Below are 10,069 nucleotides of genomic sequence, written 5' to 3'. Positions count from 1 at the left end.
GCTCAGTTTCCCAACATATTACATAAGTTATTCCTCTTTCTCCGTCTTAGTGCCATCACATTCTTTTAGTTATCAAGCCCTCTATCTCCCTCCATGTGTCACATCTTAACTTACATACGGACTGTTCATTCATTGGTCCCCCAATGTGGATGCGACATACCAAAAAACACATCGTTCAGCCAATCCTAACTACTTATTGGATGGATTTTGAGCATAGCAGGTTTTATTGATAATTTCTGAGTGTCATGAAATCCTACGAGTGGCCGACATTCGATGGGGAAAAATTCCTCCAATTGGGCATCGAGGATGACATAATGGCGTGATCTTTCGCATATAGCCGCCACCCACGGGAGGGCCCAACAGATGAACAGTCCAGATCTCATGCATGTACCACACGTTTAGAGATTTGAGTGATTTTTTATTTAATTAGCATCAGCTACTCATTGATTTATTGGATAGTGTCACAGCTCAAAGAATACATAGACGATACCAAAGACTTCATCAACATTAAACTGGTGAGAACTTATAATAACACGAAGTTAGAGCTCTTATAACATGTGTATGAGATCTATTTAATATTTACATTAGGGATGGAAATGGGCCGGGCCCCACCCGGTAAAATCGATATTTGAATAGTCACCGCCTGCTGGGTCCAGCCCGATAGTTCAAAATCCGGGCCTGAATCCATCCTAGGCCCACCCATTGCTTTACTGCCTCACTCACTGATCAATTCAATGCTCAATATTTATTATTTTCACAAAAAAGGCCTTGACTTTTTAAAGTTTGAAAACAGTCTTTCTGGAGATGATATTTTTTATTTTTATTTTTCGAAAAGTGGAGTCTGAGCATTTGGGGCCACACTACGTGTGAATGATCTCCAACCTGTTCAACAGACTAATGATGATATGACCCAAAAATCAGGTTGATCCAAACATCATAGAAACATTTTACGCTATCCAAGAACCTCCAAATTCACCTGTGGCCCACCTTTTTTTTTAAAAAAAAATATTATATACACAGGCACTTACACCCCATACACACACTCGCACTCACACCACAATGGGCACTTGAACCCATGACCTCGGGTTGAAACTCTTGTGAGTCCACCACCGAGGCATGAATAAGGACCCACCTGTGGCCTACCTAATGATTGGATCATACTGATATTTGGGTTATCTGATCATGATGGTGTGATGCATTTGTTAAACAGGATGGATGTCATGCATACGCTACATTGACCCCACAATGCTTGGCTCCACTACTTTTTAGAAAAAGAGAAGAAGGAAATTTTACTGAAAATTCCTCATAGAGTTGAATTTTACCAGATTATGCTTCCCAGAAACCGAAATTACTAAGCAATGCTTATTGAGGAGAGAAATTACCTAAAGAACTTTTTTTTTTATCCTTCTTTAAAAAGTGGTGAGTTGAGAGTTGTGGGGTACACGAGGTATATGTCTGACCTCTAACCCATCTAACAAATGCACCTTACCATGATTATCAGAAGAACCCAACCACAAAATTCTCTGGACTCCTCACAGAGACTTCTCGAATCCACGAGGAAAAGAAAGGAGAAAATAAAAAAATTAATAATCGATTGCCATACATTGAGAAAAAAACGAGTTCACAACCCTTTAAATAGGGGTACCAAGCAATGGGAAAGAAATTAGAATCAAATTACAACTCAAACTCTTAGAATCCGTGACTTACTATAAATAGTAAACTTACTATTTATAGACGGTCGTGATGTCTACTAGTGCGCAAGGTTTTCGGCCAAAAATAGTAAGTGTCCTATTTGGCTTCACCAAACCGTTCTCCTAATTATTCTAAGCTCTTTTCAAGTTGGGCGCAACTCCTAAAGCCCGACGGATGAAGAGTTATAATCAAACTAAAACTTACTATTTATAGTAAAAACAAAATTAAAGCAGGAAAACGACCATCGATTCAGGGGTTTTTCGCAATTCCGAGTTGCGCAACCCAGCATAGCAGGGTTGGTTGGCTTCAGTAGCTCGTTTTACCCCAAAATCATATATTTTACGTCGAATAACTCATTTCGGATTACAAGATACGCCCGATTTAAGGTTCGATGGTCTGGATCACTTCTGTCGTCGACCAGGCCTTTTCTGATCCATCTTCACGAGGTATATGTCTGACCTCTAACCCATCTAACAAATGCACCTTACCATGATTATCAGAAGAACCCAACCACAAAAACTGATATACGTCACTCAAAAACATCTAAACTTATCTATAGCTTGATGGGTTTTAATTAGAGAGCATTAGAGAACACAATGGAATAAAACTATCTAAAACAAAACCTCATCTACCGTGGACCTCCCGATAACAATCATATCAAATTTCTATGAAAATTTAAATTACAGAGAGTTTAGATCATGTTCATACGTGTACCGAAGGGGTCCTGGTCTAGAGAGATCTCTAATTCGATGCTAATCTTCCAACCTAGGAGGTCTTTCCCCAATTTATCTCAGTGAGGAAAGTTAAGATTTGCCTAGTTGACATCTTTGGTAGGTGCCAAGTTCGACACATGACCACAAAGATGGGCCACACATGATCACAAGTTGTGCGGATGAAGGAGAAGCAGATGGAGGATCTCTCTCTCTCTCTCTCTCTCTCTCTCTCTCTCCCCATGTCCCTGGGTTTGAGACATCCAGGGCTCTTTCTGTGATATTACATCTCTCTCTCTCTCTCTCTCTCTCTCTCTCTCTCTCTCTCTCTCTCTCTCTCTCTCTCTCCACGTCCCAGGGGTGGAGACATCCAAGGCTCTTTCCGTGATATTTCACTCTTCTGTAATAAGATAATATATATAAAGCGAGGAGGCATTCGACTTTTAGGGGTTGATCAGCCTCATCCATGGCATGTACGTGTGATTTAATCCTTCCACTATCATAGCCATCTACTAGAGATCTACATCTCATGTTGATTAAATAGTGAACCACAAGATCTCAGTCAACAAATTGTCATCAAGTGTGATTAAAGCAGTTTTAATAATTAAAAAAACTTAAACAATTGAAAGCCTTTGAAAAGTCTATTAAAACATTTCCAGTGTTGGGTCCAATAGAAAAAATCACTTGATGAGTCTCTAATCTAACAAATTTAGCTATATATTAAAACCTAATGGATCTTATGTTGGCTCTTGCAAGAATTATTGATTCCTGATGGTACTCAGCCACATCCACTTTTAGCGGCCATGTGGTAGCCTCATAGGAAGAGCCAAGTCCTGTCAGTTAGAGTTGTAAACCTGGCACGTCCTTAGGTCCAAGGATTAATCAATTTCATGCAATATCAAGTTATGATCATCTTGAATATCTAGTCCACGCTAATGGGCCCATAGATTAGAGACTTGAACTCGATCCAACTAATGTAAGTGACCAAAGGTCATAGCCTGGATCCTATATGCATAGTACTCACATAATCCTATGTGGGTTAAGGGTGAAGGCACATCAACACCCAGTATACTCCCTTATAGTGGAGACTATCCATCCTAACTCATATCAGTTCCCATACATAGGATAACCACATATCTCATAATAGAGTGTTCACAGGTGTGCCCTATGTACTTGTGTTGGCCATGGTCCAAAAAGGGTACTAAGATCCATGGTCTACAACTCTCTTAGTCAATGACTGTAGTGTTCAATTTGAAGTTCTCAAGGACTACTAAAGGACTCACTCAATTAACCGACATCATGCAAGTCCAAGGTAACACAACACTGTGGTTTATTAGAATGTCCATGTGGGATGGTCATCAGGATCCACGTCCGAGATCAGCCATGTCCTATCCATATGGTTAGTGGATTAGGGCTCATATTGGTTTTTGAGTGCACGTTCTCATAACCCAGCTACTGATTTGATTGGCCAGATTTTTGGGTGATGAGAAAATCATGTTGGAATTGATATGTTAGGTGATTGGATTTTATACACACCATGTGGCTTCACAATTCTGAACTTTACTACCTTTCAAAGAGAAAAAAGAAGGCATTTTAGTACTTTCACCCCTTGAAAACGCATCTCCATAGATTTTCATTTTGTAAAGGCATTGTTTTGTATGATGCAAATTTCTGAAGAATTTTGCAGTAAAAATCCAAAAGAAGAAGAAGAAGAAGACAAGGGCATTTTGGTCACTCATGCATACACCACGTGGGCCCCACAATGCTCGGATCCACTACGCTTAGGATGAATAGGCAAATAGGCATTTTGGTCATTGCGGCTCCCAAAAGAATGTTTTGAGGTTTTAAGAAAGTCAATCTCTTTACAGGTAAAATTAGAATTCTTGAGGGGTTTTTTTCAGTCCCCATTCTCAATCTATAGCAATCTATTAAACTTGAGTAACTTGGCTGGAAAAAGATCCATGCCTAGTCCCTTGGATCAGCGAAGCAACTCGACAAGTCTTATCAATTTGAGATTGAGTCACGCTAATGAGTAAATTCACTAGCGACTCAGCTTGAAATCTCGTTGAATTCAGTTGACTCAATCGAATTCTGAGTCAAGTCACCGACTTTTAGAAACTATAGTAAACATGGTTTCTTTCACATGTTATGCAGGACAATGTCCGAAACCAGCTGTTCCAATTCGAGTTGCTGCTCACGGCGGCGACATTCGTCGCTACGATTTTTGCAGTTGTATCGGGCATCTTCGGGATGAACTTTACGCCCGCATTTTTCCAGTATCCAGACAACTTCAATTGGGTCCTTATTGTAACCAGCATCTCTTGTGTGGTAATATATGCAGCTTTCATCTTATATTTCAAGCATAAGAGATTACTGCCTTTGTGAGTATAGATTATTTTTATGGCCACTGAGCTATGTTGTACTCGGGTTTTCATTTTGTACAAGTGAAGCCCATGATTCAGTAATCTAGACCGTTGGCCTGTTGGTACCCAGCATGGATGGACTGTCCCCTAAAAATCTCCTCAACCAGAGAATCCTAGCCTTTCAATTCTATTGCCTGCTAATATATTGTTAGTAGTCCACATTCAACTAATTAAAAGAACTGAGGATGTTCCAGTCTTGGAGATTTTTGGGTCATGGTCTTTTCATGGTGGGTCACATCGGACCGCATTTTGGATCTCTGAAACATGGGCCCCACCTGGACGATCTAAAAACCCTGAGTATGCGTGTATGTTCACGAACAAATTTACAAGAAGATTGCTTGTATCTTGATTGTATTTTCAAGCATTTTTTTCATTCCTTGGTTTAATATACATATGAGCCATTTTTGTCAAGAATATTATATGCTCCAGCATTTTGCATCCCACCTGATGAAGTAGACCGGCACTGATTTTTAGGCCGCGATACATAAATAGCGGGGCTCACCTGATGATCAGCTTGGATCTTTCACATGTATGCCATGTGGCACACTGAAAGTTGATGGTTCCACTAGGTTGGAACCAAGGTCATAACACATGGTTGCATTTTGAATTCACTTGGCAACTAAACCAATCTGGACACTCCATTAGTTCCTGTCCACTTTTCTTCTGCTTAGGGTGCAAAAATCATGGCAATTGGATGGTCCTAGGCATCTGCAACTTTACCTATCTTCTATGAACAATCTTGTCCATCCATTCTTGCATGCCACTGGTTGAATTGGATCATTATACTTTGATTTTTTTTTTTATTTATTTATTATTTTTTAAAAAAATAAAATTTCAAAGCATCTTATGAACTGGGTAATCCTTAGAGCCAACAGGCTTTGAATTTTGAAGTAGATTTTAGTTGATTGTTAGATATTCTCAAGTTTCTCGAAAATGGAAAAGGTCAAATCCTATGATTAGAATGATCTTGATTAAGATGCTAAGAAAATTGACGATTTGCCCGTGCCAATCATTTTAAACTAAAAGTCTCCCAACTTTTTGTGGTGTGGTCCACTTGAGGATCTGCTTCATTTTTGGGTTCATCCTCTAAATGATCTGAAAAAATGTATAGCCGGTATGGATATAACACATACATCACAGTGGGGCTCACAAAACTTTGCCACATTAACGCACCGACCTGGTGTGATACAGGACAATTAACCACTTGCTCTAAAAGCTTGAACTGTTAAAGCATGGTAAATCAATCATTTTATCTCATAGCCTAGGCCTTACATCTCATGGGTAATTAGGACCTCGGCTGAAACCCTCCTTATAGACCCTAAATCATATGGGTATCGCTTCACATGGGCCACCTGCCCCGAGTGTGCCCCTACATCCCATAGCCAATTCCGCTCGAGCTCGGTGTGAAAATGCTCTTGCATTACAGTGTCATTTAGGTAGAGCAAGGTGGTCATATGCGTAAGCACTCACCGCTCTAAATTGTTTAGGGGTCATATGGATCCTGAGAATTGTAATACATGCTCACTTTGCAATTTCTATGTTCAGATGAAGGACATCGAAGATGCTGGCTATTGCAATACTAAAAAAATTAAATACTTTTGATTTTTAAATAGATGGAATTTCACACTTAACTCATTTGGAACATGAGAATTAAAATTCTCAAGAAAGATAATACCTGGTATCTTTACAATTCCCACATATCGTGGATGATGAGCATATGAAATACTGGTAATTCAAATATCCGTTGGCCGATGCAATACCCAAAAATGAGTGCTTTTGATTTCTAAATAGACAATGGAATTTCAGTCTAAGAGGTTCATTAGGATTCTCAGGAATTCTAATACATGCTATCTTTGCAATTTCTACTTTTGGTGGATGATGAGCATAGGAAATACTGGCAATTCGAATATCCGCTGGCTATTGCAACATCCAAAATGGGTACTTTTGGTTTCCATATAAATGATGAAATTTCACTTTAAAGGATTGTTTGGATTGTGGAAATTAGAATTCTCAAAATTCTAGTACCTACAATTTTTGCAATTCCTACATTTGGGAAATGTTAGGCATTGAAAATACCAGCAATTCAAATGGATGTTGGCCATTGCAATACCCCAAAAATGGGTACTTGCTGATTTTCAAATGGATGATGGAATTTTACTCTTAAGGGCTGTTTGGATTGTGGTAATTAGAATTCTCCGGAATACTAATATCCACTTTTATATTCCTATTTTTTGAAAATACCAGCTGTTCAAATATTAACTAGCCATTGCAATACCCCAAACATAGGGTACTTTTAATTTCCACATGGATGATGAAATTTCACTCCAAGGGGTGATTTGGATTGTTGTAATTAAAATTCCCAAGAATTCTAATACCCTTTATTTTTGCAATTCCTACATTTGAGGAATGATGGGCATCGAAAAATTCCATCAATTCAAATGCCCATTGGTCATTGCAATACCCCAAAAATCAAATACTTCTTAAATCCAAATTGATGAGGGAATTTCACTCTAAGGGGTCATTTGAATTATGGGAATTAGCATTCTTAGGAATTTTGATACCTGATATTTTTGCAATTCATCGTTTGATAGATGATGGCATGAAAAATACATGTAATTCAAGTGGTCGTAGCTCTCACAATGCTAAAAAAATCAATACTTTTGATCTTAAAAAAGATGATGGAATTTCACTTCAATTTGCACGAACAGACTCCACGGTGAACCTAGTAGGTAAACCAAAATACTCCAACCTCTCCAACAGTTGTTTTAAAATAGTGCTTAAAATGGTGCTAAAATGCTGAAGCTCCGTGGGCCCACCATGTTGTCACATTGACGTCCATTCCAAATCAGCTCAATCTACAAATTAGGTGGGCCATACCGCAAAGACCAATAGGGATGACACCGAAGCTCCATAGGCCCACTATGTCGTATGTGATGTCCATTCAAAATCAGCTAGATCCACAAATCAGGTGGGCCATACCAACAATAAGTTTGTGTTTGGTGCCACCATGGTGTGTATCTTTCATTAAACCTGTTCATCATCAGGTGTTAATCATATGATGAAGGAAAAATAACAAAAAATCAGCTATTTAAAAATCTCAGGTGAGGCACACACCACTTGAATTATAAGAGGTTGCACACTATCCACATTGTGACAAATTCACTCTGTACATCCATTTTACTAGATTATGTTAGGACATGAGCAAAAAAAATGAGGCAGATGCAAAACTCAAGTGGGCCTCACAGCAGCAGATTGAGGATTGAACACCCACAGTTGAAACATTCCTGGGATGACATAAGTTTCCAATCAGGCTAATATTTTTGTGTTTTCTATTCAAGCTAAGAATGACCTAATGAACAGTACGAATGACATAAACATCACCTGGACTGCAGGAAAAGGAAAAAGTGGACATTTTGATACCCACTTTTTTCTCTCGTTTAATGCACACTTGAGTTTTGGATCTTCCTTTATTTTTTTAGACCATATCCTAACATGATCTTTAAAAGGGACGAACAATGTGGATTTCTAGCCCACCTAGCTTCAGTAACAGGAACTGCTGAAGGGTCTTGCTTTGGCACCAACCGGATTGCCTTGTGTGCCACACACCACTTGCTTGGGTTGTATGTTTACGTCACCAAGTTCTGTTGGCCCACCATTATGTATGAGTTATATCCATGCTGTACATTCATTTTAGGGCATGTGTCCAAAAATGAGCCAGACCCAAAACTCAAGCGGACCACACCACGGAAAGCAGTGGCCATAATGAAATCCGCAGTTGAAACCTTTATAGGGTCCACGATTATGTTTATTTTCCATCCAACTTGTTCATAAAATCACATAGACTTGGATGAAGAGCCAACAGAAATATTAGCTTGATCCAAAACTTCCATGGCCTCGGATATGATTTGGATGGTAGGCATTGAATCCTCACTGCTTTTTGTGTTGTGGTCCACTGAAGCTTTGGTTCTTTTTATTTTTAGGCCATGTTCTAAAATGCTCTCGCAAAATAGATGTACGCTGTGAATGTAACACATACGTCACGGTGGGACTGCAATTGACGTCAACACACCAGTGTGTGGCAAACCACGCGCAATCCGCGCGCTTCCATTTCCGCGGAAGAGTATTAGCTGTTACTCAGGTAACACCTTAGTGGTGTTACACTTATAGGCCTACCTTCATGTATATTTTGTATATCCACACCGTCCATCTGGTTTCCCATCGAAATTTAGGACTCTATCCCAAACCTTAAGAAGATTTAAATCTCAGGTGGACCACATTACTAGAAGCAATGATGAATGATTATTAAAAAAAATAAAATTGCGCTATAAAAGTTTTGGATCAAGCTTATCTTTTTATTTTCCTATCATACAGGTCTTATTGACTTGATCAACAGGTTGGATGTCAAATAAACATTAAGAAAACCTTACTATAGGCCCTTTGGAATTTTTAACAGTGAGGCACTCAAACACCATTGTTTGTGGCGTGGTCCACCTAAGATCCGGATCTGCTTAATTTTTGGAATCAGTCCTAAAATGGTCCGGAGAAACGGATGGATGGCATGGATATACAAAAAAAAAAAAATCATCAACGTGGCCCTATGGTAAGGGTCGGGTATTACCTAATCTGTTCCGAGCGGCAAAACTGGTCTCCGTGGGCAAGTAAAGATTTCATAAATCAGACAATGGCTCTGTCTTTGAACTGTTTGGGCCTGAACCTGATCCATTTACAACCATACCAACTATCTTTTGAGATGTCAACCATACTAAGAAGATCATGTCAATTTCGAGACCATTATTAGATGATAATATTGAACTCACTATGTGAAAAATGGAAAAAAATGATGGATTTCGAGACGGTTCTGGATCGTCTCTAAAATTGCTCGGTTTAAAGATGCTTTAGAGACGGCCGTAAATCGTCTCAAAAATTGTAGACGGCCCCCAACCGTCCTTAATATTGTCTTCAAAATTTGAGCGTCCACAAATCATTTAAGACGTCTTAAATGCGGTCATTTGAGATGGTCAAAGACCGTTCGGATTAGAGACGGTCGACGACCATCTTATATGCAGTCATCTGAGATGGTCATTGGTCGTCTGCATTAGAGACGGTCATTGGCTGTCTTTTACTTGTAATCTGAGACGGTCAAAGACTGTCTCTATTAGAGAAGATCCTTAGCCGTCATATAGCCCTGTAAAAGACCATCTTTATTAAAGACTGTCAAAGGCCATCTCTATTAGAGACTGTCAA

At 39.2% G+C, this 10,069-nt stretch overlaps 1 long non-coding RNA gene across 1 annotated transcript; it reads left to right on the top strand.

Moving 5' to 3' along the window:
• Positions 1-454: 454 nt before the first annotated feature.
• LOC131218442 (uncharacterized) lies at positions 455-5,239 on the top strand. The gene is made up of 2 exons (XR_009157737.1): positions 455-515; positions 4,557-5,239. It is a non-coding gene; the product is annotated as an uncharacterized LOC131218442 (long non-coding RNA).
• Positions 5,240-10,069: the final 4,830 nt, after the last annotated feature.

This window comes from Magnolia sinica, chromosome 11 (assembly GCF_029962835.1).
Source record: "Magnolia sinica isolate HGM2019 chromosome 11, MsV1, whole genome shotgun sequence".
Lineage (NCBI taxonomy): Eukaryota > Viridiplantae > Streptophyta > Magnoliopsida > Magnoliales > Magnoliaceae > Magnolia > Magnolia sinica.
The sequence above is the reverse complement of the archived record's forward strand: the minus strand, read 5'-3'. Positions and strand labels throughout refer to the sequence as shown.